Source organism: Rhinopithecus bieti, unplaced genomic scaffold (assembly GCF_001698545.2).
Source record: "Rhinopithecus bieti isolate Rb0 unplaced genomic scaffold, ASM169854v2 scaffold_39529, whole genome shotgun sequence".
Classification (NCBI taxonomy): Eukaryota; Metazoa; Chordata; class Mammalia; order Primates; family Cercopithecidae; genus Rhinopithecus; species Rhinopithecus bieti.
Genome location: NW_016816430.1, coordinates 233,115 through 253,855, shown reverse-complemented (window position 1 = coordinate 253,855; position 20,741 = coordinate 233,115). Strand labels below are relative to the sequence as shown.

At 37.8% G+C, this 20,741-nt stretch overlaps 2 pseudogenes across 1 annotated transcript; one reads left to right on the top strand and one right to left on the bottom strand.

Moving 5' to 3' along the window:
- The first annotated feature begins 10,476 nt into the window (after positions 1–10,476).
- LOC108517074 (probable methyltransferase-like protein 15) lies at positions 10,477–13,283 on the top strand (annotated as a pseudogene).
- Positions 13,284–19,551: 6,268 nt separating this feature from the next.
- LOC108517073 (60S ribosomal protein L9 pseudogene) lies at positions 19,552–20,267 on the bottom strand (annotated as a pseudogene). The gene has a single exon (XR_001881997.1). The product of XR_001881997.1 is annotated as a 60S ribosomal protein L9 pseudogene (transcript).
- Between the last annotated feature and the right edge of the window lie 474 nt (positions 20,268–20,741).

Here is a 20,741-nt window from a genome sequence, read left to right as displayed (position 1 = left end):
TTCATTTCCCTAATGTTCATCTTTATAGTCAATCTCACAGTATGCTATGAAAGATAAGACAATGGTTAGGTTTTTTAAAAAACATTTTTAGGTTAGGTAAAATTTCTGCTAATGAATGAGAATGGTCATTGTTTCATCATCATTTTCAGAATCAATATACCACTCACATCAGCATCCCTAGACGTGCAAAGGTCTTCCAGTACTCCGTGGCTGTGCAAACACAGAATCTGTGATTCCGTGGTTCCCTTCCACCAACTGAATCATTAGGACCATAGTTCTGCAAGACAGGTACCTTGAGGCACCCAATTGTCCTTCAGCTTCATGTCCTCTTTCTTTGTGTCAACGTGGGTGTAAGAAGGCCAGGTGGTCTGAATAATGTCCATAAAATTCCATCCCCTATTTTTCCACATGACCACCTTGCTTTCTGGTTGCTATGGCTTTTATCTGTGATGTGTAGTGTCTGATTCTTGTTGATCCATTTGTATACAACACCATGAGGAATATGTGCAAGTCACTATTACATCTGAGTAATCCACAAACCTCAAAATGTTTCTCTCTTTTCCACCATGGTCAATTAACCCTCCGTTGCAATACTCTCTGCACCCGAGAGAGCAGAAGGAAGCATATTTTACACAACAGATTGAGGTTCCACACAACCATCCTCTCATCTTCATCAAGAAACTGTGATCTAGCTTTATTGTTGCTGCTACAGTTGGTTTCTCATAGCTCCTTTTTTTTTTTCTAAAGGTCTCCAACACAGGTGTAAAGAGAACAGAGTCAGAAATTTTAAACCCTACCTTGAGGCACCCAATTGTCCTTCAGCTTCATGTTCAATATTCAAGCAACTACTTCTCAAATCTCTCTCTGATTAGACTGAAAGTTGTTTCCCAACAGCCGAAGGATCATACTCTTCTTGTGCCAACCTAGACAAAAGCCAGTCATTTATTATTCCTGTCAAACTCTACCAGCCCCAAGATATGTGATATGAACCTAAACTGCAGGGTACACAGCTTAGACCTCAATTTAAGAGCCTAATATGACAGGCAGAATTAATTGCACCTAAGTGGAATGGAAAGAACACCAGAATTAAGAGTCAAAAAACCTGAGCTTCCTCTGCCAAGTCTGCCCATAATCCTGCATACAAGCCAATTCACCTCCCTATCTCTGCTTCTTAATCCAAAATTGAGACTTTTGTCTAAAATCTTCAAAATATTTTGAACCAAATTAATTATTTAGAAAATGAAGATAGAAAAATATCCTGCCTATCTCAGAGGATTTACTAAAGTATCAGATGAATTAGCTATATAATAGCTAAGCTGTATAATAGCTAAAAATGTTAGTGAACATCTCGTGACCTCTGATCACATACTTGGAAAAAGGAGGAAAATGGCACCATACTAGATGTTGGTTAAAGTTTCTTCCTAACCTATAATTCTGTGGTTCAATTAAAGTAATAAATATGCAAGCTCCTTGAAATTTATACTATTATTAAAAACATGCATAGTAAGTTTTATTTTGAATTGACTATCTGAAAATCATCAGTGTGAGCATAAACTAAATTTTCAGTATTTAAGGTATATTTTTTAAATTTCTGGAATAATAAATTAAGTGACATTCCCTATTTAGAGTATGATTATTTCCATTTTAGAGAAATGAGAGTATAAAATTATCCATTTTAGTAATCCTCTAATTTTCACAGAGAAGATGTAAAACTACTGCCATTTAATATATAGAGAGCACTTCACATTTTCAAGACTTTTAATTAGATACTCCTCACATAAACCGGAAGAATCAGAGTTAGTCACCCTCAGCTAATAGATGAGGAAAGTAGAATATAGAAAGTCAGGGGAATTGCCCAAGATCATGAGGCCTTTTAGTAGAAGACAAGATTGCAGAGGAATGTCGACTCTCAGGATTGTGCTTAAAGCCAGTCAGTGCTTCCCACCACAAATCTTTGTATTTCAGCCTCCTCCTATCACACAACACACCCAGTAACTGAAACAAATAAACAAACCACTGCTCCCTAATGTTTAAAATTTAATATCTAATTTTGTTCTTATGTATAAATGTAAGATATAAGCGTCATCAATTCATTTGCATTTAAAAATAAACTTTAGTTCTGAAGTTAACTTAAAATTTTAGTTTAAAATCTGCTGTCTTTATTCATGTAGCTGGTTTGTTAAGCACAGTGCAAACGATAAACTTAAGATTCTAATTTTTAAAATTGTTCCCCATTTTCATATAATTCTACTTCATGGAGGGAAGTTTGAGATTGTTCTATTTTGATTTAATTTGCTTAGTTTTGTTTCGTTTTTTATTAGTTGGAGAGATAGGGAAAAGTGTTTGCCTCACCACTGGGTCTGGCAGGCTCCTGTCTTTTCTGGTCACTTTCAGGCAATAAACATCCTTATGATCACATTACATTGCCAACACAATCTCGAGGCAGTAGTTTTAGGTTATCCAGTTCCAGATAATAATCAGAATTATGAGCACCAGTAGATGTCCATCATCTCCCTCCTTCCAGCCAAGGTTTTCTAGAATTTTGACAGAGCTAGAGTAATGAAGGAGCAAGAGAGGAGAATTCTTACTGGGCTAGTACCGGGCCCCAGTTTCTAGGACTGGCAGATTTGTCAAGCTGGGCCTGAGGAGTGCTTCTGGCAGCCTTTGGAGGTTCTCACTCAATGTCCGTTGTGTTGATTAGGATAGGGTAATTATGCTGTGGTAACAAGAACCCCTAAGAATCAATGGCTCAAAACAACCAAGTTTATTTTCTGTTGACTCAACATGTGCCTCCAGGGTGTCAAGCAGGCTGTGCTTACTGTAGTCATTCCGAGACTTAGGCTAACCAGGATTCCACCTCACAAGATACGATTCTAAGATCACAGTGGCAGAGAAAAGAGAATAGCGTGCATGTGCTGGCTCTCACATGAAAGCCGAACACCACCTCTGCTCACCTTCCATTAACCATGCTGAGTTCACCAGGGCAGATATTTATAATTCTCCTGAAAGGTAGGGCACTGAATACACAAAAATAGCGCTGCAGACTACTACAAGTCTGGTTTCAACTCCCATGGTACAGGATGTTTTCTTTGGCTAGACATCTTGATCGTCTCTACAATTCTGATTTCCCAATGCCCATCCTCCATAAACTCTCACTTTTCTGTTCTTTCATCCTCTGGCAGAAACAACTGTAGGCCAAAATTCCTTCATGGACTCTATACCTATGAGCTGGATTTAAAGTACTTTTGGCCAGCCCTCTTAGAGGACTACCACTAATTCACCAAATAGCAGCAACTTTCTCTCTTAATCTGTCCTGACGGTAGGAGAGCTCACCAGGCAGCCAGCAGCACAAATAAATACCCCCACAACTTCAGGTGTCACATACTAAAGTTCTTATCTATCCCACCTTGAGTGGGAGGTATAGATTCTCAAGGCAACAGTTCTCCCCAATAACATTTCCTTGGGGATTTCCTGGAAATTCTCTTTTCTTGACTTTCTTTAGACTTCTGTATTCATAAAGGCTTTGATGAGATTAGAAGTTATAGAACCTGGCCAGGTGTGGTGGCTCATGCCTGTAATCCCAGCACTTTGGGAGGCCAAGGCAGGTGGATCATGAGGTCAGGAGTTGGAGACCAGCCTGGCCAATATGGTGAAACCCTGTCTCCAGTAGTCCCAGCTACTCGGAGGCTGAGGCAGAGGAATAGCTTGAACCCAGGAGACGAAGGCTGTAGCGAGCAAAGATCACGCCGTCATACTCCAGCCTGGGCGACAGAGCAAGACTCCGTCAAAGAAGGAAGGAAGGGAGGGAGGGAGGGAGGGAGGGAGGAGGAGAAGGAGGAGGAAGAAAGAAGGAAGGGAAGAGGAGGAAGGAAGGAAGGGAAGGAGAAGGAAGGAAGGTTACGGAACTAGTTCTTGAGAGTTTTCTTTGACAACGTTGTGTATGGTCTGTCACTCACTGAGTATCTGATATCCATCTACCATGTACTGACTTCTCTGTCAAAATTTCCAAATCAACAGTCTACCCTGCCCTCTTATCTTTATCACAGAGGCTCTTTGGCTCAGAACAATTGTTGATGGTCATGTCTGAACTATCATATCGCTCCACTTTATTTCTGGTAAAATTCCTACAGCACCCATCCACCCACTAGTATGAACACTTGTCCCAGTTGGGGTCGATCACGGTGTCTGAGTCCCCTGGTCTTAGTGAGTGGCTAAGGGATAAACATATGTCCTGACCAGTATGAAGCAGGGCTTTTTTTTTTTTTTTTTTTTTCTCTGAAGGGGAAGGAGAAATGTTTCTCTTCCTCCTCGGCTGTCTAGAGGAGGAAGAACAACTGCTCTGCATGGGAAGGCAGTGTTGGAGGGAGCACAGCTACTGTGCCCCCATACTACAAGAGAAATGACCACTCTACCTGGTCAGAGCTTCATGCTCACCGGGCCATGGGGTCAGATGACCACTCTTAAAAATAAGTAATAGACTCTTGCACCTAGTCCTGTTTTCTGTCTTCCAGATATCTAAGAAACACAATGGTCTCTTTTTCTTCTTTGCTGCCATGCAAAGTTAGGGTCCATAAGATCTAATTTCTAGAGATAAGCCTGACCAAATGTCTCTCTCTTTATCTCATTTCTGTTAGCCAAGAAGTGCATGAAGCAGGCCCTCAATCCTCTGTAAAGCTGAGTAGATAGGTAGACAGTTAATTATGTAGAAGCATAGGCAGTTCTGAGACTAAATTTGAGGAAGGAGTAAACCTGTTCTACAGTCAGTCCACTGTTTTGCAGTGGTTGACTTGATGCACTGATCCCAGTTGTTCTAACAGTTGTTACCAGTTATTCTCTTTCAGGTAGAACCCAGAAGTTAGGAGGTGTGAGTAACTGGCTTAAAGCACCAGAGGATTTGCTAACTAGAGCTGGAAGAGAAAGAACTACTTTCTTTTCAAACTATGAAACTGGAGGAATGTGAGTGTGGAGTTCTACCACACACAGAGAAAACCCATCTGCATCAGTAAAAAATAAAGCCAAACCACACATACAGGCAGGGAGGCTCAAAGGTGATGACTTCCAAGGCCTCCATCATCCCTAAGGCCAGCTCTGTGCCTATACGACCTGCATTTGCATTACAAGAACCTTTGTTTGCTCATGCTAACTGGAATTGGGCTTTGACATCAGCAACTGAAAAAAAAAAAAAAAAATTATGATTGATACAGTTCCTGACTGCTTCTTAAGAATACTGACCCCTTCCTCTGTATCTTTTCAGCAGCCTATTCCATTGGCCCAATGCACTGGGGATCTAACAAGAATATCATTTAGAGCCAAACTACACTGGGAAGGACATGTACTCACCTCTGCCAAACACATGCTTACTGACATTTCCTAACTAGTAATAAAATAGAATAAGTAGATGAACATTCTTAGAAAAATAAAGTGGAAATGCATAGGGAAATCTACTCATCCAGTTCACAGCTGTGGCCCATATCCCCAGCACTCAGCAATATTTGGCTCCATTGTTCCCTTTATCACATTTGCTTCTTGAAAAAAAAAATTTATGTTTCATGTCAGCTCTTAGAAGTAAAGCCAAGGACCATATTTACACTAAAGCATCTTTTTCTGAGGATTCAAGTGTAGGGGAAAAAATCTTAATATAAGTAAGGAAAGAATTATATGGATCTTTATTTACCAGAGATAATTATTTTATCACACATTCAGAATGTTCATATTTTCCTTATGCTGCAGATCCTGGTGTAAAATCACAAAACCATTATATTTGGTAAAGAAAATGAGAAATTTTAAGGGCTGTTAGCCCATCATGTTTTTATCACAAGGAAAACCTGCATAAAGTTATGTCCTTCTGTAGTTATGATGCACTGAGAAAATATGTAGTAAGTGGAGGTCCAACCTGGTACTAGCGAAACACAAAGTGGGACAGGTAATCCAGGACACAGTGATATTATTTTAAAATGGATGTTTAGATGTGGGAGAGGCAATGAATAACGTGGGTCTCTGTAGCTCTATTTCTTTGTTTTTATGTTAGCTAAAGAGTCTGTTTATATACATAAAGTATATAAAGAAGGTAACAGCTACAATGCTTTGATGCTTTGGCAAAAACTACCCAGAGTGTAAAAGCACCCTGTAAAAAAAAAAAGCCTTACCTATGGGTTGCAGGTGCTTACTTTACCTTAGGACAAATATGACAAAATAAATAAGTAATGTGCATATAACATATAATGACATTCTGACGAATGTATTTCCCTCAAGGCTCTTTTAAGCACCTGTTGCCGTACAGTGTATGTTTCTTTGTTCTGGGTGCACTAAACAAGTAAATCATTTAAGGGGTCTGAATCGAAAATTTCCGGTATTTTATAACAATATTTTATATGCTATATAGATGCCAAGTCATATTATTGAAGGAACAAAGATGTTTATTTCATAAGAAGGACAGAGCACCTAGGCTATTGGAGGTAGCAGTAATCTGACATATAATAAGGCTGTGTCCTCTTCGTCCTGTTCTCTGCTCATGGTTCTCCCTCTGTGATTATACTGGCATGTGTGTTTTCAGACACAGCAGAAGACAGGAATGAATCTGCTGGAATTTCAGGTCCACCATGTACAAAATGTGGCCAGTCAGTGTCACAGCCTTCAAATTGAGTGGTGAAAAATGAGGTATATTTTGAGTCACTTGATTTTAAAACAATAAAGATAAAATGATTGGGTTTTAAAATATTCTTTGTAATTCCTACTTTTTGTGAAACATATTCTTATCTGTAGAGACAAGATATTGAGGTAAGGGGTCATTTAAAGTCATTTAAAAGATGTACTGCTCAGAAACATTCTAAGACCAATAGGACTCGCTTTAGTAAAAGAGAAAATAAATCCTAAAAATATTAAATATTATAACTTGGGTTCTAATTTAAGACAACATAATATTAAATATCTCATAATATTCATCACTTTGATTAGAATTAAGGCCTCAAACAGCCAGAAACTCTACATAATATGTGAGCAGGTTGTGGGTACATCAGTACCCACAGAGTAAATTTGTTTTGTCTTGTTTTTTCTTTCTTACCAACAGCAGAAGAGAGAAAACTACAGTGAATTTGTATCCTAATCCAACCTAATTCCCTTTCTTTACCAGTAAACTGTATTAATTGGTTTTCTGAAACCGAAATATTAGGACTACCAAGTGGAAAATAATTTGTTGTAAGCCTTCTAAACACTGTGATTGTCTCTAATGATTTTTCTTGCAGGAGGAAGAGCATCCACGAGACTGTCTGCACCCTGAATACAGCCTGTAAAATTACCCTGTCCTGGCCAATGTAAGAAGGACAATCAGCAAGTGGTCATGATTATCAACAAGAAATAAACAATGAACAGATTAGAGTCTACAACATTAATCAGTCTTACTGCAAATACACTGCACTTTGCCACTCCAAGATGGCACACATTAAACTTTCCATTGTGGATGAATTCACATCTACAGCTTTAAAGGAAGAGTCTGGAGAAGCATAGCAGCTTCTGGGGCCTCTCCTCTTGGGTGATGCTTTCCATACACTTACATGCTAGGCATTCAAAAGAGAAGAAAGAAAGTGACAGGGTGTGAATAATCCTGGCAGGGATTTTCCTGTGGCCCCCAGATTTTGTAAACATAACAAAATTGTTTGGAAACAGTAGCAGCAACCACTAGCCCCAATCAAAATCATTTCTGGCAGCGAATCATTTCAAAATATATCTGTTATTGATGACCGGTGCTCATTTTAAAATTGTTTTCAAATTTTAATTAAACATACAAATTTCTGTGCAGTAGGATAAAGAATAGTAGGTTTCATTTGATCAATGCCTATTATACATCAGACACTGCTCTAGAAACTTGATAGGAGCTATCTTAATCCTTGTAAGAATTCTATAAGCAACTGCTATTTTGCCCATTTTATAAACAATGAAACTGATAACCCTACCATGTTAAATAGATTCCTCAATATCAAGCATCCAGTAAGCTATGAATATTTAAGCTTAGGATGCTTGAATTTCAAATCTTGTGATATTAAATTTCAACATTATTTATATGTCAGCGATTAAGAAGATAACATGCACTTTTTTTGTTTTCGTTTTTGTTTTTTTGAGATGGAGTTTCACTCTTGTTACCCAGGCTAGAGTGCAATGGTGCAATCAGCTCACTGCAACCTCCGCCTTCCAGGTTCAAGTGATTCTCCTGCCTCAGAGATTCTCCTGCCTCCCAAGTAGTTGGGATTACAGGTGTGCACAACCACGCCTGGCTACTTTTTGTATTATTAGTAAAGACGAGGTTTCACTGTGTTGGCCAGGCTGATCTCAAACTCCTGACCTCAGGTGATCTACCTGCCTCGGCCCCCCAAAGTGCTGGGATTACAGGCATGAGCCACCACGCCCAGCCAATAACATGCTATTTCCAATGAAATATTTTTTCAAAGAACCTGTTAAAGATACCGTTGAGTCTGCCTACAAATGTGAAGAAAGGATCTCTTCTTTTGCATCTTGAGGTTCCAATGTCTGTGCCCACACTCACCTAGTACTTCTCAGTGCACTTACCTCCCTGAAGGTGAAACCGAATGACTCTAGAGCTGTAGTTCAGGCCAGTTACCTTCACTAGTCTATATTATACAGATTTCTTCAGAGAACATTCGTTCTCCCACCCTGGAAAAAATAAGGAAGTTAAAACATAGGCTAAATATTACAAGACAAATTTATAAAGTTGTATATGGTGCAAGATTTTTCAAACATTTATGAGTGTATTTTTTCTTGTAATTTTTCCCTGTAAACATTTATGGCCTAAGAATAGTTTAAAGAATCTTTTGAGAATCACAACTATATATTTTATTTATTGTCACAATACAGTGAGAATATGGCAATAACTGTTAACGAATTGAGCAACATCAGAGGCAGATACCATTTTTGTCAGTTTGGAAATGAGTGTTTGAATGTTCACAGGTAGGTCTAGAGCTTGATATTCAGCTCCCAGACTGCATACATAGTAATGATATCTTGTTCCTAGGTTACATAACAGTGACTAATTTCACTGCAGCTGAATCATTTCCTTTAGGATTGGAACAGATTACTTTCTCTTTGGTTAGGCACAGGTATATTAATGTGTTTGAATTTGAGAACAAGGTTTTATTAGATATAAAGGTGATAAAAGAGAGAGAGACAGACAGAGAAAGAGAGATGCTTACACTGTGAGAGGATGAGGAAACATGACTGATAAAGGACCACAGATTTGTGTTTCAAACCCAGAGTTTATTCTGAATGGGATACATGCTCAGTGAATGGTAATTATATTATTTGTTAACACTTGAAATTATCAGTTTTCTCTTCTATTTTTTTTTTTTTTTGAGAAATTGAATTTGATTAAATCAAATGTACTTATAATGGGGTTCCATCATGTTGATATGACAATCGTTAGAGTACATGGAGAGAAAAATAATTATTGGATTATTCTCCCTGGTTACTAAAGACAAGAGTCAATGTCAGAGGAAATCCACTGTGACCAGGACCCCGCTGGATTAGTTTCTTAGGGATGCTGCAGCACAGTACCATGAAAAGGAGCCTTGAAACAACAGACATTCATTCTCCTGGATCTCTGGAGTCTAGAAGTCCAAAATCAAGTTGCTAGCAGGGCCATGCTCCCCTCTGAAGGCTTAGGGGAGATGATTCCTTGCCTCTCCCAGCTTCTAATGGTCCAGTCTTTCCTTGCCTTTGGCAGTCTACCTCCAGCCTTTGCCTCCTTCTTCCTGTGGCCTTCGCCCCTGTGCATATGTGTCTGTGCTCTCTCCCCTAAGGACACCATGAGCCACTGGATTTAAGGCCCACCATAAATCCAGGATTATTTCATCTGGAAATCCTTAACTAATTACATCTGTAAATACCTTACTTCCAAATAAAGTCACATTCTGAGGTTCTGAGTGAACATAAATTTGGGGGGACACTGTTCAACCCACTGCACACCCTCAGACTTAAGCAGGAGATGCAGGCCCTCACTCTGTCTCCCACTCTTCAGACAGTTTCACAGATCACAAACACAAAAATATGGCCACACACACCAGGGGCACAAACAAAAATGTGTATGTAATAAAGAACGCAGAAGCACCTCTGTGTCTCAGGGTCTGGCACTCAGCACTATCACAGCACAATCTGTAAGCCTAAACATCTACTCTGTGACTCAAACAAATTAAGCTCCAAGGAAATGTTTTTCTTAATCTACTGCTCTATGTTCCTAGGACAGAAGGCATCTATCTACAAATGCCATGATTATATGGGTTATTAGAGAGTGGTTCTGAATGCAAAAAGACTGCAAGTGGCAAAAACAATTAAGAAAGAGAAGAGTTTCCCTCAGGGATAGGACCTAGACGTGCAGTAAAGTCAGGCTCTCTGGCACTGTAGCAGTAGTCAGGGGCCCAAGTTAGAGGCCTGCTGAGAAGTCTTCATGCCTCAGACTCGTTGACCCACGGAATGCTTCGGTATCCATATTTTTGTAGAATGTATAAAGAATGTCTTTCATGTTGGTTGGAATCTAGCATACCTCAGTTAGGTGTCTAGACAAAAAAGAATACATACTATAGCAGAAAAATGTAAAGAATATGAAGCCTAGAAGCAAAAAGATCAAACTCAAGCCCAGGAGTTACACAGATCTCAAGATAGAGATTTTGAAACTACAGCTAAATTACATATTCCAGTAATGGTGGATGAAGTTGTTCATTGGTTGTCACCAGAAAAGGACAGATTTTCTAGATACATTTGGTTAGGGAGGGCGCACAAAAGCCATTCTACAGGAGTCAGATATTGTTCTGTGGGCCTTGGACAGAGACCCGACAGCTTCTGCATTCGCTGAACATCTTTCAGAGTTGTATCCTAAACAAATCTGAGCTATGCTGGGCCAGTTCAGCCAGGCAGAAGCCTTGTTAATGAAAGCTGGAGTGCAGCCGGGGACTTTTGATGGAGTTCTTATGGATCTTGGGTGTTCTTCCATGCAACTCAATACTCCTGAAAGATTTTTCCCTTTGGAAAGGCGGCCCCTTGGACATGAGGATGGATGATAGCAGGTACCCTGACACGCCCACTGCTGCTGATGTTTTCAATGCTTTAGAACAACAGGCGCTTGCATGTATCCTGAGAACATACAAGGAGGAAAAGCATGCCAAGAAAATTGCTTCAGCAATTGTTCAGGCACGCAGCATCTGCCTCAGCAGCTTGCCAGCATCGTCGCAGGTGCATTTCCTCTCTCTGCTATTAATGCACGAAAAGACTTGCTACAGCGATCTACCCATATTGCCACCAAGACTTTCCAAGCTCTTTGCATATTTGTGAACAATGAGCTCAATGAACTCTACACAGGACTGAAGACAGCTCAGAAGTTTCTGAGACCTGGTGGTCACCTTGTTACCGTCTCTTTCCATTCACTACAGGATAGCATCATCAAAAGAACTTGCTTGGAATAGCATGACAGAAAGGTTTAACCTAAATGTTAGACAGCAAGTGATGAAAACATTGCTTTTAGGTTCAGATCACGAAAACATGGAAGAAGACTCTATGAGAAGAGCTCCTTTAATGTGGGAATTGATATACAAGAAGGTACTTAGTCCATAAGATCAGAATGTACAAGATAACCCCAGAGGGCGCTCAGCCAAGCTTAGAGCCACTATCAAATTATAAGTTACCATCATCTTATTCTTCAAATTTTTCCCACAATTTCTCTAATGTTTACTCGTAGTATGTTCCTGAATGTCTTGATAGAGGTTTAAGTGTAGGACAGTCTAAAAATTGATAACATTTAGCATTTTTTCCCTCAAAAAGAAACTGTAGAAAATGTTATCATGACAGAGAAAGTTCCACTCAAGGAGCAGCAGCATCTCAAGACCGGAAAAATGTGTTAATCTTTGCATCATATTGGACTCTTGAAATGCAATCCTTCTTCTGGCCAGGAAATTTTTTTAATAATACTATGTTGTGTTTATCTAAATATGTAAACTCAAGCTGTCAAAGAGAAAGATATTATAATCATATCTGCATGTCCTGTATTTTGAATTTAGATGTTTTAATTTGCAACAGTCTTTCTCTGGCTCAAGTAATGATGATTCTGGAACGGATTTCAGTGTCCCTACTTGTGAATAATTACTATAGTTTTCTCCAATGTAGGCTTTTTACAAATTTCATATTTTAAAATATTCATTTAAATATGTGTTATGCTGATAAAATTTCATTTTCAAATTATAGTCTATTATTTTAAAAGGATTTTCAGTATGATATGGCCATTTTGTGCCTATATTGCAAAGTAAAAATGTAAAATCCTTACAGAGAATTGTTTCACAAAACTCATATTTCATGTCAATTAAATTTAATAATAGATCACAATGCCTTTAGTAAGCAATAAAGTCTCTTATTAGAATCTTGTATTTTTAGGCCGGGTGCGGTGTACAAAGATATGGTAACTGTAATAAGGGTAAAAGTTTATTCAGAAAAAGGGTACTTGGTAGAAGATTCTTTAACAAATTGATGAGATTAATTCATAACTCACATGTCAACTTTTTATATCTAATATGTACTTCTAATTTATTCAGTTATTCAGCAAGCACTGAACTTGTCATTAGAAAAGCAAAGGTAAGTACAACATACATGGCCCACAATACATGTACTATTGAGGTTAGTAGAGGAAAATTATGTTAGTTATAATCACAAAAATCCATACAAAATGGACACAGTGGTAAATACTACAAACAGGTCATACATGGTACTGTAAGAGTATCTAGTAAGGATTTTACCTGTTGTCAAAAAACGGGTGTGAGAACATCATGCTTGAGTTGTGACCTGAATGATGAGTTGGAGATAATTAGTCAAATGGCACATGGGGTGTGGAAGGGGGCATGTTGATTAATGATACATATAAATAAATATTCTCTTAAATAGTTATCCTTGAAATCATATCTATATACTATTAATGTGTTCAGTAAACTTTTTCAATTACAGAAAAAAGATTCTCCATTATGGTTACAAATTTTAAGTTGGTGAATCCAAGTGAATGAAATATCAGCATAACTGTATGGGCAAAATAGATAAGAATTAAATACATGAATTTACCTCAGACTTATTTTATCTACCTCTGTAATATTTAACTTTAGTACCCAGGCTTGTTTACTACTTCTGTTTTACAGGCTTTATTTAAATCTGAAAAATCCTACAGGGAAATGAGAATTAGAAAAAAAATCTGGAGAACAATATACTTGAAATAGAAACGAGAGAATGCACCTAAGTTAATTCCCTGAATCCTACTTGAACAATGTATGAATTTCTCTTTGCATGTAACTCATATTTGTGAATGAGACTTATTCCCAAAAAATTCTTATTCCTGCATGTGACTGGAAAATAAAAGATCACATTTGTATATTCAACAATCATTCACCTGTATCACAAGTCATTTGTTCGTCTTTTATAGCATGGGAATTATTTTTTATGTTAAATAGAAACTGAATGTACTGGGTTGAACAGTGTCCCCCCAAAATGAATGTACTTCCTGAGCCTCAGAATGTGACTTTATTCGGAAATACTGTGATTGTGGTTATAAGTAAGCTAATATGAGGTCATACTGGAGCAGAGCAGGCCCTTAATCCAACATGACTGGTGTTCCTTATAAGAGAAGACAGGCCGGGCATGGTGGCTCATGCCTGTAATCCCAACACTTCGGGAGGCCAAGCCGGGCGAATTGCTTGAGGTCCAGGCATTCAAGAACAGCCTGGCCAACACGGTGAAAATTCATCTCTACTAAAAGTACAGAAATTAGCCAGGTGTGGTGGTGCATGCCTGTAATCTCAGCTAACCAGGAGGCTGAGGCACAAGAGTCACTCGAACCTGGGAGGTGGAGGTTGCAGTGAGCTGAGATAGCCCCACTGCACCCCAGTCTAAGCAACTTGAGTTTAACACAGAACAAGACTCTGTCAAATAAAAAAGACAGAGAGAGAGAGAAGAGAGAGACACAGTGGAGAATGCCACATGGAGCTGGAGGCAGAGATTGGAGTGATACATCGTGGCAACCTTCAGAAGACAGGAAAAAAAGCATGGAAAAGATTCTCCCTCAGAGTTCCAGTAGTTGCCACCCTGCTAACATGATATTGAACTTCTAGCCTCCAGAACAGTGAGATAATATATTTCTGCGGTTTTAAGGTACCCAGTTTGTGGTAATTTGTTACAGCAATCCTGGGAAATTAATACTCTGACAGAAAAAAATATTGGATAATATGCATGAGAAAAATCCCTCAATAAACACAAAATTCGTTTCAAAACGTTTTCATGTAAAAATAGATTAACTTTTCAGTAATTAGTCGTGTTTTATAGTCACTCTTGCCTGCTTCTTAGTCTTTGTTGTAGGATGCATATTAAAGTACATGAACGAGTTTTAAATGGTTAACTTTGGAGAACGGTTTTGAAAAGTTCATACAGTATATAGAAATAAAAGCTGATGTTACAATGAAAGTGCATCACATTTCCAATAAAATATTTTTGAATCTCAAAAAAAAATAAACAGAAATCAAATGTATTTGTCAATTATTTCCTCTCAAATAGATTGTTACATAATAAAATGTCGCTCCCCAGTAGTGCTGAGGCTCCATTTACTTGCTATTTTTTTTTTCATCTTTTTTTTTTTTTTTTTTTTTGAGATGGAGTTTCACTCCGTCACCCAGGCTGGGGTACAGTGCAGTGGCGCAATCTCCACTCACTGCAGCCTCTGCCTTCTGGGTTCAAGCAATTCTCCTGCCTAGGCCTCCTGAGTAGCTGGGATTACAGGCGCCTGCCAGCGCGCCCAGCTAATTTTTGTATTTTTAGTAGAGACAGGGTTTTACCATGTTGGTCAGGCTGGTGTTTAACTCCTGACCTCCAGTGATCCACCCTCCTAGGCCTCCCAAAGTACTGGAATCACAGGCGTGAGCCACTGCGCCCAGCCTCTTCATGGTATTCTAATTTGCGGATTTGGTTTATGATCCAAAATGTGTGTAAATTAGCATGGTATTCACACAGTTTTACCTGCCAGCTGGGGAACATTTGCAATATTAAACTTCTAATATTACTCTTAAGCGTGTATATATATGTACATCTATCTATGTCTAAATCACATACGTATTAAGTGTGATACTCTTTATTTGGGCAACCAGGTAAACATTGACTACAAAATTGGGAATAGTTTCATTTAAAATATTTAATTAGTTAATTAATTTTAAGTGTTAGCTTTAAATAATTGAGATTTACAGTTTTCATTTTTACTAGTTATAAGTTGTAGTCTACATTTTAATTTTAACAGATGATATTGCATATTTTAGAAAAAACTTTATAAAATAATTTTTTTTTTTTTTTTTGAGACGGAGTCTTGCTCTGCCGCCCAGGCTGGAGTGCAGTGGCCGGATCTCAGCTCACTGCAAGCTCCGCCTCCCGGGTTCACGCCATTCTCTTGTCTCAGCCTCACGAGTAGCTGGGACTACAGGTGCCCGCCTGTCGCCCGGCTAGTTTTTTGTATTTTTTTTAGTAGAGACGGGGTTTCACCGTATTAGCCAGGACGGTCTGGATCTCCTGACCTCGTGATCCGCCCGTCTCGGCCTCCCAAAGTGCTGGGATTACAGGCTTGAACCACCGCGCCGGGCCAATAATTGTAATATTTTACATTTTCCAGTTAGTTTATACTTCTGATGGTAATATATCCAAATTGCATACACACTGAAAGTAGTTATATTTTATTTAATTTATACTATGATGAAAGTATATTCAAATAGTGTACACTTTAAAATTAATTACAGTAGAACATAAATCAGAAAAAAGTCTTGAGGATAGTTATACAATTAATGGTTGTGACTAAATGAAGACAAAGTAAAGTTGATGAAATTAATATCTAATGATAGTGTATATTTTTGTTTTACTACCCCAAATTTTGCCAACTCATCAGTGGAACATTCATATCTGCACAATAATAATTAAATTCGTTTTCCTGATATTTTGCTTACTTTCAATCATTAAAACCATTAGTGAAAATATTTTTAAGTTATTATTATTACAAAACTATTACAACACAAAAGGATAAAAGATGTGTATAATAATTTGTTAGACTGATTTATAATTGTTAAATACTTAAATTACTAAGAAGCACTACTTCATTAAGGAACAATCTATCTTATGCAAAATGGAAGAATAACTTGATACATTTTAATTAGGATTTTATTTATCTTAAGTGGCCTCCATTTATTCTCATTTCCCGGGCCATGCAAACATTAGCAGTAGGCAGGGCCTGAACCTGCTCTCAGAAGATAGGGGGCAAGTGATTGGTACATAGACAGCTACTTTTCAGTTGTCGCTATTTAGTTTACTACGGCTGCCATAACAAAAGACTGGTGCACAGACTGGTGACTTACACTACAGAAACTTACCATCTCACAATTCTGGAGGCTGGAAGTCTGAGATCAAGATGTCAGCAGATTGGTTCCCTCGGAGGGCTATGAGGGAAGGATCTGTTCCAGACTCTCTTCTGGGCTTGTAGATGGTCGTCTTTTCTCTGACTTCATATGTCGTTCCCTTAGCACGTGTCTGTGTCTAAATTTCCTCTTCTTACTGGATTAAGGTCAATCATATCCTTTAGGCCTCACCTTAATTACTTAACTTTAACTTAATTATCTTTTAAAGACCCTGTGTCTAAATACATTCTGAGGTCATGGGAATTTTAAAATCATATGCATTTTAAAATTCAGCACATAATATCCATACACAGACATGAACATGTTTACACATTGGTTTCTTTCTATAGGATTTAACTTTATTGTCCATAAATGCTTGGACATTTTTTGCAAGACAATTAACATATGTCACCCGGATTTTAGCCACAAAGGACAAAGGCTTTGTAAGTATGATCATTTTTCTGGATTTAATTCTGACTCATTACCTTGAAATCATTAACAAAATTGTATATGATAATAGCTCAGCTAATAGATATAATGTGGCATTCTCCCAAAAATCTAGTTTTGCTGTGTTTGACAGAGGAAGTAGTCCTCTTCAACTTTATTAAGGTTTAGCAATGCTTCATTATTTTTGTCTTATGTAATTATTCTTCAAGGTAATAAACATGAGTCATTCTTTTATGATTGTTAATCTATTTTTATGTATCTGCATAATATGTACTTGATGGACTTTAATAAAATCTGAAGCGAGGTCCCCTTGAGGCCATTTCCAGGCTGGTTTTGCTGCAAACTGCAGTGAGTGGAAATTCAGTTAGCTCAGCATACAGTGTGTTTCCCTTTAAAATAGATGGGCTAATGGGAAGCATGTCTGTGCCGGCCTGGTATTATGGTTTGGCCTCAAATACTGGTTGTTAAAACAAACTACACACCATCCAAGACCTAACTGCCAATAATTCCATGGTGTAACGTAACTTAGCTGAATATGCTTTTAGTTTGGAAAAGGTAAATAGGAAACAAGGTAGCAAGAATAAGCATGTCTGCAAGTATTCCATCTAACTCTACTTCTGGAAAGAATCCAGGAGATTACAGAAGGACTAAACTAAATCAGATAATTCTGTCAGTTTTCTGTTATGAAGAAACGTTCTATCTGAAATAATCAGTAAATACTTGAACTATTTATGGGTTCTAGCTAGGATGTAAATATGAGACATCAAACTGACTGTCTGGTAGCATGGAAATTTTGTCTACACACAATGGAATTCCAAATATTTCTTTTTTCCGTAAGGGCATTTCTTAGGGTCTTTCTCTTCCATACCTCTGCCAAATGTATAATTGCTCTTAAAATCATTGTTTCTTCCACATCACCACATTTTATTATTGCATGTGTCTATCCTTCCTATTTATTGCAAATCTCTATGGACCAGAAATGCTTTTTCTATTTTCTTTTAATTCACAATCATATTGTGTTACACAGTTTAAAAATAGAATAAGAATAGAATAAAATGAATTTTAAATTTTACAATCAGAGAATGAAAAGGGTCTTCAAAAGTCACTGCCGAATTTCACATTTTCAGGGAACTAGATGTCTACATTAATGATGAACCCCACACAAACCCACAAACATATCAGAGAAGAGCTATGAACCTTAACATAATTTTTTAATGCATAAGCGAGTTCCTAGTGCCATGCTTTATATCAATGATGACATTCACTGCCAGCCACACGGTGACAATATGTATTTCTCTCACAGCTGGAAAGTGGAGAGCTGGTTGCTGGATGTCAGTTCTCTGTCATTTGGTGCCCACATCACACAGAAACCCCAGCGGTGACATAGTCCTTTGCATCAGTGACAGATGTCCGGAATATAATATTGATAAGCATTTGTGTTTGGAAATTAATATATTTAAGTGTTCTTCTCACGTGACTTACCGTCTTCACAATTACTGAATATTACTACAGGCTCATGCTGATTGAGACATATATTCAGATTCAGGTTAAAATTGTGTTTGTGTGTGTCAATTTTCTGTTGACACTTGGGATTTCAGGAAATACTTTCATGCCTCCTTAACGCAAACACTGCTCTTCATCTTATCTCCAAAGTCCCAGAAATGGTCTGGCACATAATAGGTGGTCTTATTTATTTACTTAGTTAATTATTTAAATTTGGCCGTTCTTTGAAAAGCAATGATATTCTTGATGACACCTCATCACAGCTAGTTTATTTTCTTACTGTGAGGGCTTTATATTCCAATTTCCCAGTTTTATAAGTGATTCTTCTTTATTTATTTACCTCCAACTGAAATCCCTCTTGCTTTAATATAAGCCATGTTTTTTTCATATTCCTGAACAAAGAAAATATTAATTAAGCATCTTTATTTATGCATAATACTTTTTGCCCACCAATTCTTACTTCTAGAGTTTGACCTTCCCTCTATAACTCTGCTATCTGCTTTTGCCAAAATAGAGCTTCATTTGCAATTGCATGTGCAAGCCTGTGTTTGTGTGTATGTATGTGTATACTGTGTGTGGTAAGGGTGGCTGTGCTAATTGGAGATGGCAAATTGGTTATTATCCTAACTCTTCTCAAGCAACTCGTGAGTTATGCATGACCATTCTATGGCTAATGCAGGCACAGGACATTCTTAGGAACAGAGAAGCAGATGCTGGCAAATTGCAATGCCCTGTAGTAAACTACATTTGAAAAGCAGTAGCTAAAATACATATTTTTAAATACAGGTAGAAAACAAAATAGGGGCATAAGACAAAATGAACTTACACAACTGTAAACCAAATAGACATGTGTAACCTATTTTTTGTGGTTAATATAACTGGATGCTGGAAAAGTATACCAGGAATCATGGCGGAGATGGGGGAAATTGGAAATTTCTAACAACTGAGAGGACCTACGTTTGTTTGATGCCAAGATATGCTTTCCTACTATACTTCCTCTTAATTATCATATTCTTAAATCTTTTAAAATATACCACCTTCCATTAGAAATGTTGTTTATTATCAACAAAGGACAAAATACCTTTAAAATTCTCTGCTACTTACTAATTTTGAGAGCCCAGTTAGAATCTCCAAACCTCAATTATCTCATGTCTTTTTTTTTTTTTTTTTTCAAATCAACAGGTCTTTTATTGCATCATTTAAATATCACAAGTAGGTCTTAGGAGTCATCTGGCATCTTCTTTCTGTAGCTGGATAACTCTTAGATCTTATTCATCAGGCTGCTGAACAGTTCCTTTTTCAGAGACATAGATACCATCCAAAAATTTCCTGATATCCTTGCTTTTAACTGTTGTGGCTTGCTGAATCAAAGCTGCTGAATTTGAAACAAGTTCAATGTCATTTCCTTCAAGGATTAATTCATCTTTCTGGGCTTGAGATACTGAACAAGCAACACCTGGTCTCATCCGAACCCTGCGGATGTATTTTTCACCCCAGAAATTTCAGATTTCAACAAGAGACCCATTCTCCTGGATAACGAGGTTGATGGGGAAGTGAGCATACACAGACCTCATCTTATAACGGAAGCCCAGTGTAACACCCTTGATCATGTTCTGTACATGACTACAAATAGTCCGAACAGTAGCCAGTTCCTTTCTGTTACCCCACCATTTATCAACCCGAAGCCTCTTTTTTTTTCTTTCCAAGAAGACTGAGTTCTACATTGATGTGATTGAAGTCCCTCCGCAGGGTTCCTCTGGGGGCCTTCACGATAACTGTGCGTCCCTTCAGAGTAATGTCGACATTTTCTGGAATGTCGACAGTCTGATTGCTGAGAATGGTCTTCATTCTTGCAGTAGACGCAGCAAAGAAAGCTATCTCATGTCTTAAAGGAATGTATCATACCTCCTAGGACTGCTTTAAAGATTAATTGAGATAATGTCTATAAACACCTGGCGAGCAATACAAGTTCAGTAAATACAGGTTGACATTTTCTTGACACAGTACTTTTGGCATTGTAAACCCTGCCCCTCCCCCAAATATTGGTGGAGTATATGCTTGCATAACAATAAACTGGAGTAGACTTTTAAAAGAAAAAATACTTCAAAATAAGCTTTCACATAGAAGCCATTTTGAAAGAGCTCCCAATCGTCAAATATACAACAATTTGAGCAATAAAATAAAAATGTGGTTTTAGATTATAACCCAAAATATAAAATGAATATGAATGGGTCTATCCTGATATAAATTGGTAAAATAAATAAAAAAGGAAGAGACAAATGTCTCTTACAAAAGGATTCCGATTAATATATGTAGATACTCCCTATTCCGGTTTAATCGTCT